This window comes from Natrix helvetica, assembly GCF_964273705.1.
Source record: "Natrix helvetica genome assembly, chromosome: 6".
Taxonomy (NCBI): Eukaryota; Metazoa; Chordata; class Lepidosauria; order Squamata; family Natricidae; genus Natrix; species Natrix helvetica.
In genome coordinates, this window is record NC_138553.1 from 75,683,650 (window position 1) to 75,703,015 (window position 19,366).

Consider the following 19,366-nt stretch of genomic DNA (forward strand, 5'->3'; position numbering starts at 1 on the left):
CACCCCCCGCGCCCCATTTTTTTGTTTTAGGAGGCTGCAGGGAGGCCTGCTAGGCCAGAAACGGGCAGCAGGGGTTTGTGGTGCACTTCCCCCCCCACGACCCAATTTTGGTCCCAGGAGGCTTCAGGGTGGCCTGCTAGGCCCAAAACGGGGTGCAGGGGGATGTCATGCGTGGGGACGGGGTAGCGCGGGGGGGATCATGTACAAAGGCGCAGGGGGGGGCGCATTGCATTATGGGTGTGAGCTGTTGCGTGATTTTGGCACGTGAGAAGAAAAAGGTTGTGTCACTGGGCTGGGATGAAGGCAGTGAGCAAAAATAGAATGCCGGGAAGGATGAGCAAAAGAAGAAGATATTCTAGAGTTGAGCTCTGCTCTGGGAGTTCATGGAGGAGCTGAGTAGATTTTTGTGGCAACAATCCAGGTGAAGTCCTTGACATTACGAACCCAATCGTGACTATAATTTCTGTTGCTGAGGGAGGCAATTGCTAAGTAAGTTATGCACGCTTTTACTTTTTTTGCCATAGTTGCTAAGCCAGGGGTGTCCAAAGTTGGGAACTTTAAGACTTGTGGACTTCAACTCCCAGAATTCCCCAGCCAGCCATGCTGGCTGTGGAATTCTGGGAGTTGAAGTCCACAAGTCTTAAAGTTCCCAACTTTGGACACCCCTGTGCTAAGCGAATCACTGCAGCTATTTGTTAGGGTTCCAAGTAATAGACCGCTAGAAAGCAAAACTCCCAGGCAGGTAGATTCCTCAAAGAATAGCTTGATTGGATATATCATACCGGCACGTATCTGGTGAAAACCATTTCTGAAGTTTCCCGTGGTTTTCACCTAATCAAAAGTAAACGTTTGTCACGTTCTCAAAACTATCAGTCAGGTCAGCTTCGGGGTTGACACTGTTAAGTGAATCACATGGTCGTTAAGCGAATCCCAGCTTCCCCCATTGAATGTGCTAGTCAGAAGGTGGCTCTGAAGGTCAGAAATGTTGATCACATGACCCCGGAATGCTGCAACCATCATAAATACAAGCAAGTGCCCTAATTTTGACCATGTGACCATACAGTTAAAGTGCGAGTGACGGTCGTAGTCCTCCTTTTCCCAGTGCTGATGTTACTTCTGAAGGGTGATGCGGTGTTACAGGAGACGGACTTTGTAGACGCTTAATACGAAGTTACTACATTGTTATTAAAGGTAACTAAGACTTGTCGATGAGAAAGGTCGTTAGTTCAGCGGTTCGAATCCCTAGCGCCGCGTAACGGAGTGTGCTCCCGCTACTTGTCCCACCTTCTGCCAAACTAGCAGTTCGAAAGCACGTAAAAATGCAAGTAGGACAATAGGAACCACCTTTGGTGGGAAGGTAACAGCGCTCCGTGCTCCTTCGATGGTTAACCATGCCGGCCACATGGCCACGGAGACATCTTCGGACAGCTCTGGCTCTTCGGCTTTGAAACGGAGATGAGCACCGTCCCCTAGAGTCGGGAAACAACTAGCACGCACGTCCGGGGGAACCTTTACCTTATTAAAGATAAATTGAATAGCCACTGTGAAGGCAGCTGAAATTTGCTTTGGAATCTGTTCTTGGATTATGGATCCATGCATGCGATAGATACATTAAATGGGGGCAGGGCTCACATCATGCAGTCGCAGTCCTCATCTTGGGTTTTTTGGACAACCCCCCCCCCTTGGGACAAGCAAAATTCCTTTTTCCCAGTGTTACTCATCCCGTTCCAGATGTTTTCATTTGGCAAACCATTTTAATCTATCTCCCTACACGTACACATCATTTTAACCTTGCAGACTTTGCTATCCATCAAGCTGAACATAATGCAGGGTTATGAGGATTTAGCCGATCAGTTAATATATATTTTTTATTTTTTTATTTTCCTTTCTTGGGAATGACAACTTGGAGAAAAGTCTGCGGCAATAATTCTACTTCTCTATTGCTCTGCCAGGAAGGAGCCGGTGGTGTAGCAGAAGTTCATTTCTATTGAAGGCCCAGGGAAACCTCGCACCATCCTTCCCAAGCATAAATTGCTATCCATTCCCCACCGTGGGAGACATTAAAAACTAAGCTCATTTATCCAGAGAAGCCTGGCCTGGATTACAGTTGCAGTATGACAATATTAAAGAGATCCTTAAAACTAAGGGTTCCGATGTTGCAGAATAATATCAAGCTGTGTTTAGGAATTATTATTATTTTTGGTCGCAGGTCTGTTGTCTGATTTCTGCTTTGCTTGGCCAGGGATATCCGAATATGGATGTTTTGATTAATTGGTTGCATCCTGTTGCTGAAACACCTACTCCCTTACATAGTGACACGGGCGTATTTCGTAGGGTGTCTCCAACAGGAAAGTAGGATTCATGGCTGCTTGTCCAGAAGACAGGAAATAGACAGCTTCTATTTGCAGCTTTTATTCCCACTTTCCTCCCTGACCTTTGGGCAAGTCATCTGATATCTCAATCTCTCTGTTAGGGCAGCTGTAAAATTGCGATAATTATACCATGTGCTGTGTGGGTATTAAAAGTCGCAGCAATTCAAATTGGGGGGGAAATGCTTAAGTCAACAATTTTTCAGGGATACGGGGATACCATCTGGCAGCATTCTTTGGTTTTGGATTGCAAGGCTGATGGAGAGTCAAACCAGAAGACGCCAATGCCTTTGGCTTAGGGCAGTGATGGCGAACCTTTTCCGTCACCCCGTACTGACCTGCGTGTTAGAAATGGCATGCAAACTGGACCGCACGGCCTTGCTATCCTTCACTTGCGTGTGCGCGCCAAAACCTGGAAGAACAGCATTCCGGCGTGCATGCGTGTGGGTTCCGGAACTTCTGGGATCCAGCGCAGGCGTGCGCCCAACGAACAGCTGCTGGAAACCCGGAAGTTTGGGTAGCGGTCTGCGGCACGTGCCGGAATGCTACTCTTCCGGGTTTCAGCGCTCCCACATGCCTGAAGGCCAGCTGTCCAACGCATGTGTGTGTGCACAGAAACATGGAAGAGGAGCCAGCGAAGCTGCGTGTCCCGCATGCCACTTCCAGCACGCGTGCCATAGGTTCGCCACCACGTGTTTAGGGTGTGAGATTCCGTCCAAAGGGAAGAAATGGTTTTCTGAAAGGCAATGGATTCATTGGATAATAATTGTGAGCTCCATCTTTATCGTGATCTGCCTTACAGAGATTCCTAAGGCTCTGGAATATGTAGAAGATAAATTATACTTTAACCTTGAGTTAAAGTCAACTCCTTTTTTTTGGCATTAATACAGATGTGGTGGGCCACTATTCTATTTCAGAATTCCCCCGCACACAAATACACCCACTTTCTTATTGTAGCCCAGTGTCTCTCAACCATGGCCACCTTAAGATGGACTTCATTGGCCAGAATTCCTCAACCACCAAGAACTCTGGGAGTTGAAGTCCACAACACTTAAAAGTGTCCGTGGTTTACAAACATTGTCCTGGAGAGAGAACTCCAAAGCTTTACAACCTTTGAAATGAGATCTAGGGAAGGGGAGAAGGGATCTAAGTGCTGGATGGGGAATTCTGGGTATTGAAGTCCATACATCTTAAAGTGCCCAAGGTTTTGAGAAGCACTGGGCTAGCCTATAGTCCTGGGGAGCTTCTGGTGGCCCACCCCATCTAGGTTATCAACTTATTGAGTTCAAGTACAACATCACTACACACATTGCACACTTTGTAGTGTCATTGTGTATTTTTTTTAAAATTATATTGCCATCTTGACTTTTTAAATACTTTCTCCCAAGAACGTCTCAAAGTTGTTGACGGGTATGGTTTTCCCATTTGCAGTGTATAGCTGTGAAAGTTGGACCATAAGAAAGGCTGAGCGCCAAAGAATTGAGGCCTTTGAACTATGCTCCTGGAGGAGACTCCTGCGAGTCCCTTGGAGTGCAAGATGATCAAACCGGTCAGTCCTAGAGGAGATCAACCCTGACTGCTCTTTAGAAGGCCAGATCCTGAAGATGAAGCTCAAATACTTTGGCCACCTAATGAGAAGGAAGGACTCACTGGAAAAGAGCCTAATGCTGGGAACGATTGAGGGGAAAAGAAGAAGGGGACGGCAGAGAAGGAGGTGGCTGGATGGAGTCACCGAAGCAATAGGCGTGGGCTTAAATGGACTCCAGAGGATGGTAGAGGACAGGAAGGCCTGGAGGAACATTGTCCATGGGGTCGTGATGGGTCGGACATGACTTCGCAACTAACAACAACAACAAATGTGCTTTAGCTGATGTGTTCCCATCCCCTTTGCCTCATCCATACCTTTTTCCCCTTTCAGAGATATTTTTTCAGGCAAAAATATCAGAGATTATCATCTCAAGAATGAACAAAACTTTGCTTGTACCGCTACCATCTTCACTTCTTTATCTCTTAATTTGTGGACACTGGCACTTGTAGTCCAGAGAAAAAAGCTACGTCTTTCAAGATGTCCCAATAGAAGACGATATTTGTATCTCAAGATTGAATTGTGGGTCCTTGGTGCTCTCTGAACTTGGCTGTTTTCTTACAGACATTTCATTGCCCATGAGGCACTAATGAGGTTAGCTGGGCAATGAAATATCTGCAAGAAAACAGCCAAGTTCAGAGAGTACCAGGGGCTCCACATTTCAAGGCTATAATATCCAATGTTTTTATTTTGCATTATTTTATTTGTTCAATTCACCCGCTATATTAATCTCACATATGTGACTCTGGGTGGCTCACACAAATAATGAGAGACCAAAATAGTTACAAATGAACAACTGATGAAAAACCATTAAAAACCAATGAAACAATTTTGTATCGCACACTGATAGAGGAGTGGGAGTTCGATAAAAGCAGGGAGAATCGATAAAATACATTTGAAGTTTTCTTACTAAAATTTTCAGAAAGAATGTTCATATTCAGACATTACTTCCTGATATGCGAACTTCAACTCCCAGAATTCTCAACAATGACCATGTTAACTAGGATTTTTTTAAAAAATGGAGGTTGCCTGGATGATAGTTGTCAAATCATTAGAGGTATTACCGAAGGATATTTCATCTCTGACATTCGAGTTGACTGGAGATGGAATAAGAGATAAAATCCCAGAGATAATTCCATTAAGCTTCTTAAAATGTGCTGAATTCCCTCAAAGCTCTTGGATGATTCATCATCTCCATCCTTATTTGAAGTCTATTTTGAACCAAAATTCAGAGGAAGCTCTTGTGTTAGAGCATGCTACAAGCAGATAAAGGTGATGAATAAGACTGAACGGACCAGATGTTCTAGTAGGGCCCAGATTATGCCTACCGGGAAGAAAAATCCAGATGGTTAAAAGCCATGAGCCATTTCACAGCCAACATGAATTCCTCCATCAGTAAATTTGAGCTGCATAAATCTGTTTCCATTTTCTTGTTCTCTCCTGGCATTCGTAATGTTTGCTTGCCCATTGTCCTGAGTTTTGTTTTGAACTTTTAAAGGTAAAGGTTCCCCTCGTACATAGGTGCTAGTCGTTTTCGACTCTAGGGGGCGGTGCTCATCTCCGTTTCAAAGCTGGAGAGCCAGTGCTGTCCGAAGATGTCTCCGTGGTCATGTGACTGGCATGACTAAACGCCGAAGGCGCACGGAATGCTGTTACCTTCCCACCAAAGGTGGTTCCTATTTTTCTACATGCATTTTTACATGCTTTCGAACTGCTAGGTTGGCAGAAGCCGGGACAAATCACGGGAGCTCACCCTGTTACGCTGCGCTAGGGATTCGAACTGCTAACCTTTCTGATCGACAAGCTCAGCATCTTAGCCACTGAGCCAAAGCGTCTCTCATTTTGAACTTTTAGGGGCGGGATAGTAACCATAATTTAATTTTATATTCGATTTGCTCATACACCCCATCGTTAGTGTAGAGATCTCTCAAAAATAAAAAATTTCCCTAGCTTTCCTTTTCTTTTTAAGCATGTCAGTATTGAAAATATGCAATTTAAAAAGGATTTTAGAACTTAAGAAAGTTCTTCACTTTTAAGAACAATGGAAGGAAATCAGATCCATTTGCGAATATATTATTAATAGCAATAACAGTAATAACAATATCAATTGTTTCTTGGCAGGCAAGTTAGTACATATAGCCTTAATCACCCAACTATGCTTTCCGATGCCAAAGAGGCATCATTAAATATCCATCAGGGCTTCCCCCCTACCAATAGAGCTATAAAATTTTGTCTTCCTCCATGAATGCAAAATAAAATCCACCTGTAATAACAAAGCAGGAGATTTCTCTACATCTATTTCTGGATATTTTGATGGCAGTTTTTCAAGCCCTTAGAAAAACTGAAGGAGATGGCTTAGTATATATACATTATTTCCTTTTGAGATTAAAAACAGATTGTTCTCAAAGTGAGTTTCATCAAGCATCTAAATAGACTTAGAAGCATTTAATTACTTTTGCCTTTTGCTTCCTGTTGGAGCTATTGTCACCCTTCCTTTTTTTTCCTTCTCTCTCTCTCTCCTTGTTGACCTTCACCGGTTTTAAAGCTCGCCTCATGTGCTGCTTCTTGCACAGGTTTGCTAGGGGTTGTACTTCATGTGAATGCGCAAAATCATGGTGAACATACAGAATGAAATCACACTTACCCTACCATACAGTTCTCCCATGTGTGCTCTGGGGGTATTTCTGTCTCTAAATCAGGGGTGTCAAACTCAAGGCCTGAGGGCCAGATCCAGTCCGCGGGGTGCTTAGATCTGGCCCACGGGGCCGCCCTGGGAACAGCAAAGGACTGGCCCACAGGGCCTCTGCTAGTGAAAACGGAGCTCGGGAGGGTCGCGCGCAGCACCCCGGGCTCCGTTTTCACTGGCAGACGGCTGCAAGAGGCCACCGTGGCCGAAAATGGGGCCGGGGGGGGGGGGGGTCGTGCACAGCTCCCCGGGCTCTGTTTTTGCTGGCAGAGGGAGGGCTAGCAAAAACAAAATAAAAGCAAAACAAGACAAAAGGAGAAATGTTTCCCCTTTTGCATTTGAGCAGCCAAGAAGGGGTAGGAAAGGGGAAAGAGGAAAGAAAAAGAAGGGAAGTTGGGAAGAGAGCAAGGAAGGGAAAATAAGGCCTGGTCACACCTCCCCCCTTAATGAGCAGTCCTTAAAATGGTTAAAAAATCCTAAATGATTGGCAAGCTATTCTAGACACGAGGAAGAAAACACACAGAGAGAATACACTCTTCTATAGACGTCTTAAATACGTCTTAAATAGACGTATTTATAAGCTGTACAAAACCTGTATTCTGAAGTTGCATAATTATTCTGTGATTCCTGATAATGGATCGTTTGCATTGTAACCATGAGATTCTCAGCATGGCAACTGGGGTTGCGACACTAAGCAGGAACAGAAACGGTCACTATTTTGAAGGGAGACTCCAGGAAAATCCCAAAACTATTTCTATTGCTCTGACGAACTTTCTATAGTCATATCCATGACATCACCAGGAGTCGAAGTCTGCTTAAAAGGATGGAAAGAGATTGATAAATGGAACTCAGATTGTTCTATCATCATCCCAGCGGGACTATTTTCTTGCTAGTCTCAGCCCATAAATGTGCATTAAGATGAAAAAGAACAGGGAACATCTGGAAAAGCCCAGGAAAGAATATTTATAGTAGGATGACACTTTACGATGTTCTAGCAAATCGAGTTATTAAGTCTTTTGGAATAAATCATGCTCATTCTTACAAATTTGCCCAGTTTGTAAGAAAAGGGTATCTCTCTCTCTGAGTTTTGTTGAAATGATTGCACAGTAACTTATAGCCAGCCGAACAAACAGGTTTAAAGGTAGTTTCTCTCCTTGGACTGTGAGACTTTTAAATACAACCACAATCACTCCATGCACATGCTAGTTTTTTTCTTTTTCTTTCTTTTTTCCGTTTCTGTTATAATTTTGCACCAGTGAGGTTAAAACCAATTTCGTTGCACATAAGTACAATGACAGTAAAGATTATACTTATACTTACAATGCTGTGAATCTGGACAGAGGCAAATAATAATAATAATAATCTTCTAACAAAGTCAGAAGTTAGCATGATTCATTGACACGAGATCAGAAATAAGAGTGCATTGGAGTGAATCTGTAATCATTTTGTAACAAGGCAACTGGGAGAATATTTAGAGGCAAGGATTGACATTTACGTATGTGTGAAATCTCTCCACATTTTCACTTTCCAGCCCTCTCTTATCCTGTGTTCTGAGTGCTACACTGCATGAAAACAAGCACTTGTGCAACCTGTCCTCATTTTTTAAAAAAAAAAATATCTTTACTTTGTACCACATTATCTTTCGCATCAAGTCACCACTTCTCAGCTATCTTGCTTTGGAAAGTAGGAGTAAAGGACTGATAAACAATAACATTGAAGCTGTATGAAAGCATTTATGTGTGTGTGTGTGTATTAAAACAGTGTCCAAAGGTACTTTGACTAAAGCTTTTTGGAGTCCAGGCAAAATCAGTCTAAGCTGCCCTGACCGATAATCTAATATCGGCCCGTGAAAATATTGCAAATAAAGGATCACAGAATGATTTATGCAACTTCAGAATAAGCCTTCATACTGTTCGCACATTTCTTTAGAACGACTTGTTTTATAAGGAAAGGGAAGAAAGGAACAAAGAGCAGATTTGATTTTTACTTCCTGTTCAGCATGTTTTTGATCTCTTATCTGAAAATGGCCTCTAAGTTTCCACTGTTGCTACTTTTACAGAAAAGTTAGACAATCAAAGTGGAGCACAGCATTTCAATACATTATATTTGATTGTATTTGATATTATACTAGATATTATTGCTTGAAAGGCATAGGACCCTGATGGCGAGACTTTGACCTCTGTGCAGGCACATGAGGCTCTACCACTACCTCAGCTTATCTCTACCATGCATGCGCGCGCACCTCCCACAGGCCAGCTGATTTTCGGGTCTCTGCCATGCATGCATGGGGGGGACGCATGCAGGAGACGTACGCGCATACGCGTGAGGGCAAGGGGGTCATGCATGCATTTGTGGGAGTGAGCATGGGGGCGCCTGCCCCTGCAGGCTGTTTTTAGTCCCAGGAGGCTGCAGGGAGGCCTACTAAGCCCAAAACGGGGCATGAGGGGGGGGGTGCCATGTGCATGCGGAGGGGAGTGCGAGGCATCATGCATGCGTGCACGGGGGAGCACGGGGTGTCACATGTGCATTTCATTATGGGTGCGGACATGCAACGACAAAAAGATTAGTCATCACTGGCATAGGAGAAACGTTTTTAATGAACTATATCTTCTCTTTAGATTAAATGTCTTAGTTTTTCACTACAATACTCATTAATAGTTGAATGATTAATTCAGGTCCCTGACTTTCCCTGCAGTCGGAAGCTAGCTAAAGTTTCTAGTTGTACAACTCAGGGCGCAGAATTCCTGACAGTGTTTTGGGGCTTATTTTGAAAGTGGGGAAAGAAATTGTTTTATTTAGTTACTCCTGTCACTGACATGACGATGTAATGATGGGTATGATCTCTCAATGACTTCTACTAGATATTTGTGGAAAGATGCACACCTGATCAGAAGGCTGTCAATGACTCACAACTCATAGACACAATAAATAAAGTAAATAAATAAACAATTAAGTAAGAGAAAACATTTCTAATGCATAAAGTCATATTTGTAGCATTTCATAAATTGTCCATTTTGATGACCTGTTCAATGGTTATAAAAACTAAGTTATACAAACTAAGGGGAGATGGGGTCCCCAAAATGGCGAGATGTAAAAATGACTGTTTTTCCCGTGGTGAAATTTGTCTACAGTTATTTATTCCATTTGTTCAGGGAAACTTATTTCTGATCAATTCCCCAGTAAAATTTTCAGTTGAAATTTTACAGAAGTTGACCGGAATCTGCAAATTCCCTTTGAATGTCACCTTGGTGTAATTTGTACCTCAGAGAGAGAAACCCATAGAAATTCATTTAGGAATGGTCTTCAGATTGCCTTCAGGAATTTCAGATTGGGTGTTAAATTCACTTTAAACTGATTGTGGAAGACCGAATAATCTTACCGCCACTGATTAAGAGATTGGACAATGCAAAGGAATAAAAAGGGCACTTCTTTTGAAACCTATCTTTGTTCCTTACATTCTTTCATTGGTGCTTTACTTTCGTTGCGTGGGGGTACAACTCTGATTTTTAGAAATGGAAGACAGGAAAGGAAGACAAACAAGAAGGGAAGGACAAAAGGGGGAAGAAAGGAAAATAAGGGAGACGGAAAAGGGAAGGGAAGGCAATAGAAGTATTGTTTTAATTTGGAGCTGCTATATAGAGTATTTTCTACCAGACACAAAACAAGGACACCCCTAAGTTGAGTGTGACTCACAGTGACTTTGTAGTTCACTTAGCAACAGTATTAAGTAGTTTGCCCTTGTGTTCTTCCTGTCTAGTCTACAGCTTTCCATGATATGGCAAGATTGGCTGATAGCAATAGCACTTAGATTTATACACCACTTCACAGTGCTTTACAGCCCTCTCTGAACGGTTTACAGAGTCAACATATTGCCCCCAACAATCTGGCTCCTCATTTTACCGACCTCGGAAGGATGGAAGGCCGAGTCAACCTTGCTGCCCCCCTGTTCCTCCCACCAACTCCCTAACATTCCCTTGGAACGCCGTACCAACTAGTGAGGTTGTCCACACACAGCTCTGCATTTTTGTTTGTGCCTTTGTGTTATTTCTTCATTTTAACCCTTGTTGCCTGTCGAAGAGCTGATTCTGTTTCTTCAGTTCTAGCTTGTTTTCTTTCTCTATACTCTAGTCATCAATGAATGTTGGGTATTGCTTTGGTTTTAAAGACTAGAAAGAGCTGGGTGTTTACAAATCCATTTCTTAGTGTGTTCCATTTTTATCCCATGTATGATTTGCAGAGGTCTGAACACAGGGAAGGGTCCCACAGGTTGAATGCTTCTCTTCCCTAGAAAATACAATTTATAAGTCTTGAGACTCCTGGCTGATGCCTGCTAGCATCTAATCAATACTTCTTATCTGTGAGCAGTTCCTTCCGTCTTTCTTGACACAAAGAGCTCAGGGGTTATATATTCTTACTTCTTGCATGCAGAATATGTGTTTTTGGTTCATCCCATCTTACCTTGATACACCTTGGGAATTTCCTTTGAAAATGTATGCAAGTACATATATTTGGCACAGGGACCGTTGTATCCAGAAGTGTTATGGAACACTTCCTGAAGGTATGAAACTGCATTGCAATTTCCCTGGAATTACGATCGGTTTTATTGTTTGAGGAGTTTTGTGAAAAATGAAGGACAGAAATAGCAGTCAATCCGTCTCTGAAAGGTCGTCTCTTTTTCTCCTAAATTGTTCTGCAGGATTTCAACGGAGATATTCCCATGAATGGAGTTTCAGCTCAGCTTGTTGGGGGGGGGGGGGGGGGGAAACTTCTGTAAAGTTTTTTCTTTCATTTTAAAAAGGACGCAAAAAGTGCCCCAAGGAAGGCCATAGATGGTCCACCTGTGTCCATTCTATAACTCTCAAGTCCCCTGAAAGGAAAGCTTTTCTTCATTTGCTTTCCTACACTTTAGGAAGTTTTATGGAGATTTCAGAGTGTCGAGAGAGTAGGTGCATGTCAAAAAAAAAAAAAAAGTCATAATCACAGACATGGCAATTCCAATTCAACCAAAGTCCACTCCTTTTATGTGCCTATATCTCACCCACTCAAACCTCCCACCCCTCCTTTGATAGAGGTCCATCTTCCATCTTTTGACATTCTATTTGGCAAAAACCTCAAGCCAGGGGTGACATGCTACCGGTTCGGACCAGTTCACTCAAACCGATAGTAAAAATGTAACTGGTTCGCCCAAACCAGTAGTTTTTTTTAAAAAAATGAAACCAGTTCAGGAGAACCGTTTTTTCCGATGATCAGCTGTGACGCGCGATTTATATTAGCTAGAAAGCAGCATTTCCTGCTTTCTAGTTCATCTAAATTGCGTGCCACAGTGGATTCCCCTCCTCGCTGTTCCTTACCTTGCCTTTTTGATGCTCTGCATATGTGGATTTCACCCCTGCCTCAAGCGGATGGAAATTGTGCTCCTTTGTTTTAAAGTGGTAAAAAAAAAAACAATTAAGGGATTTTTTTTTTAAAAAAATGCATTTTATGGATGTTGTTGTAGGCAGGCAGTCCTTCTTGTTCCCCTCTCCCCACGGAGTTCCCTCTTTGGTTCTAGAGATTCCTGGTCCAAATGCCAACCATTACAAGCCTTTTCAAAAACTTGGAAGCTAATCTCCTACCTTTTGAATTCAGCCCAATTGTGGAACCCCCCCAAAAAGAAGAAGACCTTCTCATTTTCCCCGTGTGTGTGTGTGTGTGTGTATGTATGTGTGTTCTCCTTTGCATTAAAGTAGCACCAATTGGATGATTAACAAAACACCTATCTTGCCTCCAAATAAACAGCCTCTGACCTCTGGACTCTGGAAGAATATCAAAAACCTTGGCAGGACATCAGACAGTTTCTTAATATAACTTCCCAGCTATTTGTGGAAGCCCATCTCAGTGTTTCTGAGGGCGGGGCTGCTGACCAGGCTGGAGCGAGGTGGGGGCGGCAGCTGAGAGTTTCATCCTTCTTCCGGAAGGCATTTCAGCCACGCAGCCTGTGATGGATCTTTGGTGTGCTCTTATAACTTAAGAAGGTCCCCTTAAACTGAGAGAACTCGGAGCCACGGCGGGTGGAGGAGAACATCTGGAAGGGAGAAAGCCCAGGTAGGGTATTAGTTGTGCTTTGCTCTTGCGGGTTCCTCTTGTTGCCACCAAGAACCAAGTTGAGGAGATCAAGCAACTGGTGTAATTGATTAAGGCTTCGTGCACTACAATAGCAAAGCAGGTGCATAGAGAAGCTAAACATCTCTCTTTGCAAATAAGCCTGACTAATTTAGCCCTTTGAAAGGGGTTTTTGCAGCACAATCATCTACTTGGAAGAGGAATTAGTCACCGAAATTGTTTAAATGCAATAAAGTCTGTTATTCCAGAATAGAAACAAGCTATATTAAGTTAAATGGAACATACGGCTAAGTGGGTGGGTGGGCGGCTTAGGTTGCGGGTTTAAATTCTGATAGCTGTGAGCGCTCGCATCATAATAAAATGCTATGTTATCATTCCAATTTTTTTTGTCCAAAAAAAATAGTTCTCCATTATAATTACATAAATATATAACCCATCGTACTAATTTTCTGGGGGCGTAAGGAACATTGTACCAAGCGGAGAGAAAGATGAAGCTGCAGTTTTCATGGAAATGAAAGGCAGGGAAACAAGGAAGGAATCGGAGATTTAATTAACCACCAAATTTATTTTATATCAACATCACTCGCAATGCCTGTCAGTGCTTTTTATCCGCACAAGGTAACAATTTTTACTTAAAAGTTTTTTTAAAAAAAGTATTTAAACATTTTAAAATACGACTTTCTTTGGTAAGGGGATGTGAATAGTTTTCTATGACATGGAAACTTAATTGCACTTAACTGTGGCTGAACAATAAATTAAATTTTAGAATAGAATAGAATAACAGAGTTGGAAGGGACCTTGGAGGTCTTCTAGTCCAACCCCCTGCCTAGGCAGGAAACTCTATACCACTTCAGACAAATGGCTATCCAACATCTTTAAAATTTCCAGTGTTGGCGCATTCACAACTTCTGGAGTCAAGTTGTTCCACTGATTAATTGTTCTAACTGTCAGGAAATTTCTCCTTAGTTCTAAGTTGCTTCTCTCCTTGATTAGTTTCCACCCATTGCTTCTTGTCCTACCCTCAAGTGCTTTGAAGAATAGCTTGACTCCCTCTTCTTTGTGGCAACCCCTGAGATATTGGAAGACTGCTATCATGTCTCCCCTAGTCCTTCTTTTCATTAAACTAGACATACCCAGTTCCTTGTAATTTTGTAACTTGACTTTCCTTGATTAATTACTGTAATTGATATAACTAGCAGAGATATATTTCATTTGTACTCTAGTGTTCTTAAAATTTGGAATTTATTTAAAAAAGAAATCTAGACCTACTCTTTAACAGAAATGATGTCCTATTTATCTTGGTAAGATATTTGAGGAAACATATTTGAATGAGAAAGATAGCAATTTTCCCTCCTTGCATTTTAATGGACAGGCTTGTACATCAAGTTCAGAAAATCTTTAAAAAGGGCCATAGCTGGTCAGTGATGGATGGGAGACCACCAAGAATTCCTTGGCCGGAGAAATTGACTGATAAGATAAAAGATAATCTCAGAGGAAAACAGTGGCAAACAACTTCTGTAAAGTTACCAAGAGAGTTTCACTGTACCCACATAGTCCACTCAGAGTTCAGATTTAATCCCGGAGGAGTAGATTATGAGGGTTGTTTTTTAACCAACAATTCAAATACTGTTAGGAAATTACAAATTCCTGCTGAATTGGAATCTTTTAAAGCAAAGAAAAAAACAAAAGACCCAGGCGACAACATCTCCAAGGACTTCTGCTCCTCATTTCATGATTTTTGCAGCAATAATGCAGTGAAAATATCCACTATGCAACACAGCAGCAGCCGTGAGGTGACCACGCTCGCCACCTCCTGCACCTCAAAAATAATAACACCTCCCTGAAAATAAGGCCAAGCGCTTATTTCGGGGATCAAAAGAAAATAAGACCCTATATTATTTTCAGGGAAAAACAGTATTATGCTTAGTACACAAAAATGCTATGTACTAGTTAGTTGGTGTGTAGCTGCCAAGTGCCTCTCCTTTTGTTAGAACTTGCATTATCAAGTACTTCTTCCTAGATGTTAACCAGTCTTCAGTTTTACCTCCATGTGATATGTCGTTAAACTGCTTGGCAATAAGTGAGTGTAAACCATTAGATATTTCAACCAAAGCCATGCAGTTCATCGTTGCCTACTGCCGATGAGTTCTTGATATTTGTTGCCATTTTCTCCACCATTTCTGCTGTTATCACAGGTCCTTTCATTTCAGCTTCATTTTTATTCTCATCCACTTCCTTTATGCAAGTTGAATGCTCATTGTCTCTCTTTGCGTTGGCCCATAGCTGCACCCAGAGGTTCGTTATTCCTTCTTTGTCAGGCATCGACTGGTCCGGCATAGTCCAGTGGTGAAATTCAAAATATTTTACTACCGGTTCTGTGGGTGTGGCTTGGTGGGTGTGGCAGGGGAAGGACACTGCAAAATCTCCATTCCTACCGCACTCCAGGGGAAGGATACTGTAAAATCGTCATTCTCTCCCCATTCCAGGGGAAGGATACTGCAAAATATCCATTCCCACTGCACTCCAGGGGAAGGATACTATAAAATCTCCATTCCCACCCCATTCCAGGGGAAGGATACTGCAAAATATCCATTCCCACCCCATTCCAGGGGAAGAATACTACAAAATATCCATTCCCACTGCACTCCAGGGGAAGGATACTGCAAAATATCCATTCCCACTGCACTCCAGGGGAAGGATACTGTAAAATCTCCATTCCCACCCCATTCCAGGGGAAGGATACTGCAAAATATCCATTCCCACCCCATTCCAGGGGAAGAATACTACAAAATATCCATTCCCACTGCACTCCAGGGGAAGGATACGGCAAAATATCCATTCCCACTGCACTCCAGGGGAAGGATACTGTAAAATCTCCATTCCCACCCCATTCCAGGGGAAGGATACTGCAAAATCTCCATTCCTACCCCACTCTGGGGCCAACCAAAAGTGGCATTTGCCAGTTCTCTGAACTACTCAAAATTTCCACTACTGGTTCTCCAGAACCTGCTGGATTTCACCCCGGCGTAGTCCCTTCATTGATGGGATTGGTAGAACCATTTCTGATACGACTGAAATTGGAGATTCTACCGATCTTATCAGCTGATCTTGGCGGTGGCTGCTATTTGCTTCTTTATTATTTCCATTGCTTCCTTGATCCTCCTTGTTTCTATTTCTTGATCAGATACTGTTTCCTCTTGATAACAAATCATAAAAAAAGAGAAAAGCATGCAAATGAAAAGTAAGACATTGGGACATCCGAATAAAATATGCTTCACCTGAAGAATATTTGCGCTGACTCAGAAAAGCTATTTAGCACCAACCTAATATAAATAATTAATTGTGAGTAAGAAATGTCTTCAAACTTCTTGTCTACCGCAGTATTTTTTTAAAAATCAGGGCCATTTGAATTTCCTAGCCTTTAATATTACTAACAGAAGGAACAATGTGCCTTAGTTTTTCTATAGTAAACTGGTTTCAAAAATTGAGCTAAATTCTTTAGGTGGCATGAGTTTAATAAATCTGAAAAATGTAGATAATAGTGGTTTATAATAGTGATTTATTAATAGGGACGCAGTGGCTCAGTGGCTAAGACACTGAGCTTGTCGATCAGAAAGGTCGGCGGTTCGAATCCCTAGCGCCGTGTAACAGGGTGAGCTCACATTGCTTGTCCCAGTTTCTGCCAACCTAGCAGTTCGAATGCATGTAAAAAGGCAAGTAGAAAAATAGGAACCACCTTTGGTAGGAAGGTAACAATGTTCCATGTGCCTTCGGCGTTGAGTTATGCTGGCTACATGACCATGGAGACATCTTTGGACAGAACTGGCTCTTCAGCTTTGAAACGGAGATGAGCACCGCCCCCTTGAGTCAGGAACGACTAGCACATATGTGTGAGGGGAACCTTTACTTTTGCCTTCTTACAGCTACATTAATTAATTAATTAATTAATCAATCAATCAATTAATTATGTTTTCCTCGATTCTACATATTTGATCAGAATCATTAGCTAAGTGAGCTTTACATCAAGGCATCAAGATGTACTCATTTGCTTGCATCCCTTCCAACATATTTCAAAAAGATTGTAATCCATATAAACTGAAATTTGATTTAATTAATCATTGTGGGAAGGCTTATATCTTACTTCCAAATGTCCACTAAATACAGATTGATGTAATTTATGACATTTGTGTAAATCACACAATCAGTGTTTTCAGATAATTTGTGACAGTTTTCATCATTTGTATATTACAAAAAAAACACCTAAAATGTCATTTGCATAATTATTCAAATGACCTAAAGACGTCAGTTGCACAGTTACATAAATTAACACACATCATGTAAATTATGCTAATTCTCCAGATGGACTTATCTGTAAATATGCCGGTGCATTATAAATGAAAATTTGATCCATTGTACCTCATATTTGTTAAACTGATTTCACCAAAATATATTTCAAATAAGTTTAGTGCCATCTATGGATTATCATCAAAGTCACTTTTTTAATGTCTTAGTGGAATTGATTTAATCAGGATTCTCTGCCTGAAAGAATTCCAAACAGATTCACAGAGTTGAAATCCCAAAATTATTATGAGAGGTGTTTTTTTTTTTTTAAATACAGATACTTCGGGTTTAATCATAATATTGAAGACATTTCATTAATTGAAACAGGCGGACTTCTTTTTTTATGAAAAGGGTATGTGGTTTATTAAAATATGTACCTTCTAGTTGTAAAACTCACAAATAGGAAAGAGGGAGAAAGTCAATAGCTGGTTTGCAATTATTCCAAAGTTCTGATATAGTTTTGAGAAGTAGATTCAAGATCACATGAAGTGTTAATACTATTTTATAATGCCTTGGTAAGGCCAGACTTGGAATGCTGAATCTAGTTTTGGTCTCCACAATGTAAAAAAGATGCTGAGACTCTAGAAAGAGTGCAGAGAAGAGCAACAAAGATGATTAGGGGACTGGAGGCTAAAACATATGAAGAACGTTTGCAGGAACTGGGTATGTCTAGTTTGATAAAAAGAAGGACTAGGAGAGACATGATAGCGGTGTTCCAATATCTCAGGGGCTGCCACAGAGAAGAGGGAGTCAAACTATTTTCCATAGCATCAGAAGGCAAGAAAAGAAACAATGAACTAATCAAAGAGAGAAGCAACCTAGAACTAAAGAGAAATTTCCTGACAGTGAGAACAATTAATCGGTGGAACAACTTGCCTCCAGAAGTTGTGAATGCTTCGTCACTGGAGGTTTTTAATGGACAGCCCACTTGTCTGAAATGGTATAGGGCAGGCATGTCCAAAGTCCGGCCCGGAGGCCCATTGCAGCCATTTTTCCAATTTCGGGTGGCCCACAGCTTCTTCTCCCCTCCGAAGTTATTTGTTTAGTCTTTCATAAAATAGTTCATTCGCATTTAATGTGAATGGTTCAAAAAATGTCAGGCTGAATGGTCATCATCCCCACACATTTTCATCTTCTCAAATCTGGCCCTCCTTGCAAAAAGTTTGGACACCCCTGGTATAGGGTTTCCTGCCTGAGCGCGGGGGTTGGACTAGAAGACCAAGCTCAACTTCTGGTCACTCCACAGATACGTTTTTAGAATTTTCTGGCAATAATAAGTTGAAATATGTCTCCACTGAGTCAGTTTGCTTCTCTGCAGTTTTGTCTTGTTAGAACCCCAGTTCGGTTTAGTGCTGTATTTTAAAGATGACAGGATTGAAAGCTAAAATAATCTGGCCTGTATATCTGTTGACATTTTCAGGGTTGGATGTTATATTGCTAAATATTATACAATAATGCATTGGTCAAATATTGTCATAAAGATAACTGGACTGTAATAAGAGGTGGTTTAATTGCTAAGAAGGTGAAGGTGTTAGAACTGTTAGGATTTAATATGTTAAATTAATAGAATACTCATTTAGCTGTATTAGATTAATCAGAAGAGGCAAATTTGCATTGACCAAGGTCATTTTAATCCCGAAGCCTCAATGTAATAGCCAGCTTTTGATGGTTGAGTGAGGTCATGCTGGGAATAGAGAAGGAAGTGTTAAATATGAACTTATTTTCTGAATGTCAGCTTTAGTTTATTAAACTGTGAAGTAGGTTTTCTCTACTTTAGTGATGTCACGACCCCACAAAACTCCTCAGGAGTCAATGGAATATTCTCCTGATCTTATAGCCATCTGAGAAATAATCATATCTCTTCCCCAAAGTTATGTGACTTGTGTCCTATTGTCTTCAGTTAAGCTTATTTTTATCAGCTCTATCAGTAAGGCAAGTCATATTTACCTTTTCTCTTTCATGCATTTCAAAAGTTTGAAATACAAGATCTTTTTCATTCTTATGTATGTATGTATGTATGTATGTATTGATTTATTTATGTATGTTCCAGCATAACTCTGGAGCACCTCAAGCAATTTCAACCAAACTTGGTACACAGATGACTTACCCTCTGGAAACAAATACAGTGGGGGAAGGGGGAAGACAACCCTGGTGTGTGTGTGTGTGTGAGCGCGCGCGCGCACCCCAGCATAAATCTGGAATGCCTGGCCCATTAAGGAGAGCAAGTGTGGTGTCCTAGAGCAGCAATTGTTTGTGATGTCAGTTCCTTTGTAGCTTCCTCTG

General features: G+C 41.6%; 1 protein-coding gene across 3 annotated transcripts in view; it reads left to right on the plus strand.

Annotated features, from left to right (window-relative positions):
• LOC309394620 (uncharacterized protein) overlaps positions 1-19,366 on the plus strand; it is a 151,727-nt gene that overhangs the window by 98,410 nt on the left and 33,951 nt on the right. The window contains exon 2 of one of the 3 annotated variants that reach the window (XM_081958025.1): positions 12,419-12,647. The exons of the other annotated variants lie outside the window; for them this stretch is intronic. The gene's annotated coding sequence lies outside the window, so the exon portion shown is untranslated. Of the gene's footprint in view, positions 1-12,418; positions 12,648-19,366 lie in introns of those variants that run through there. 3 annotated transcript variants of the gene reach the window in all.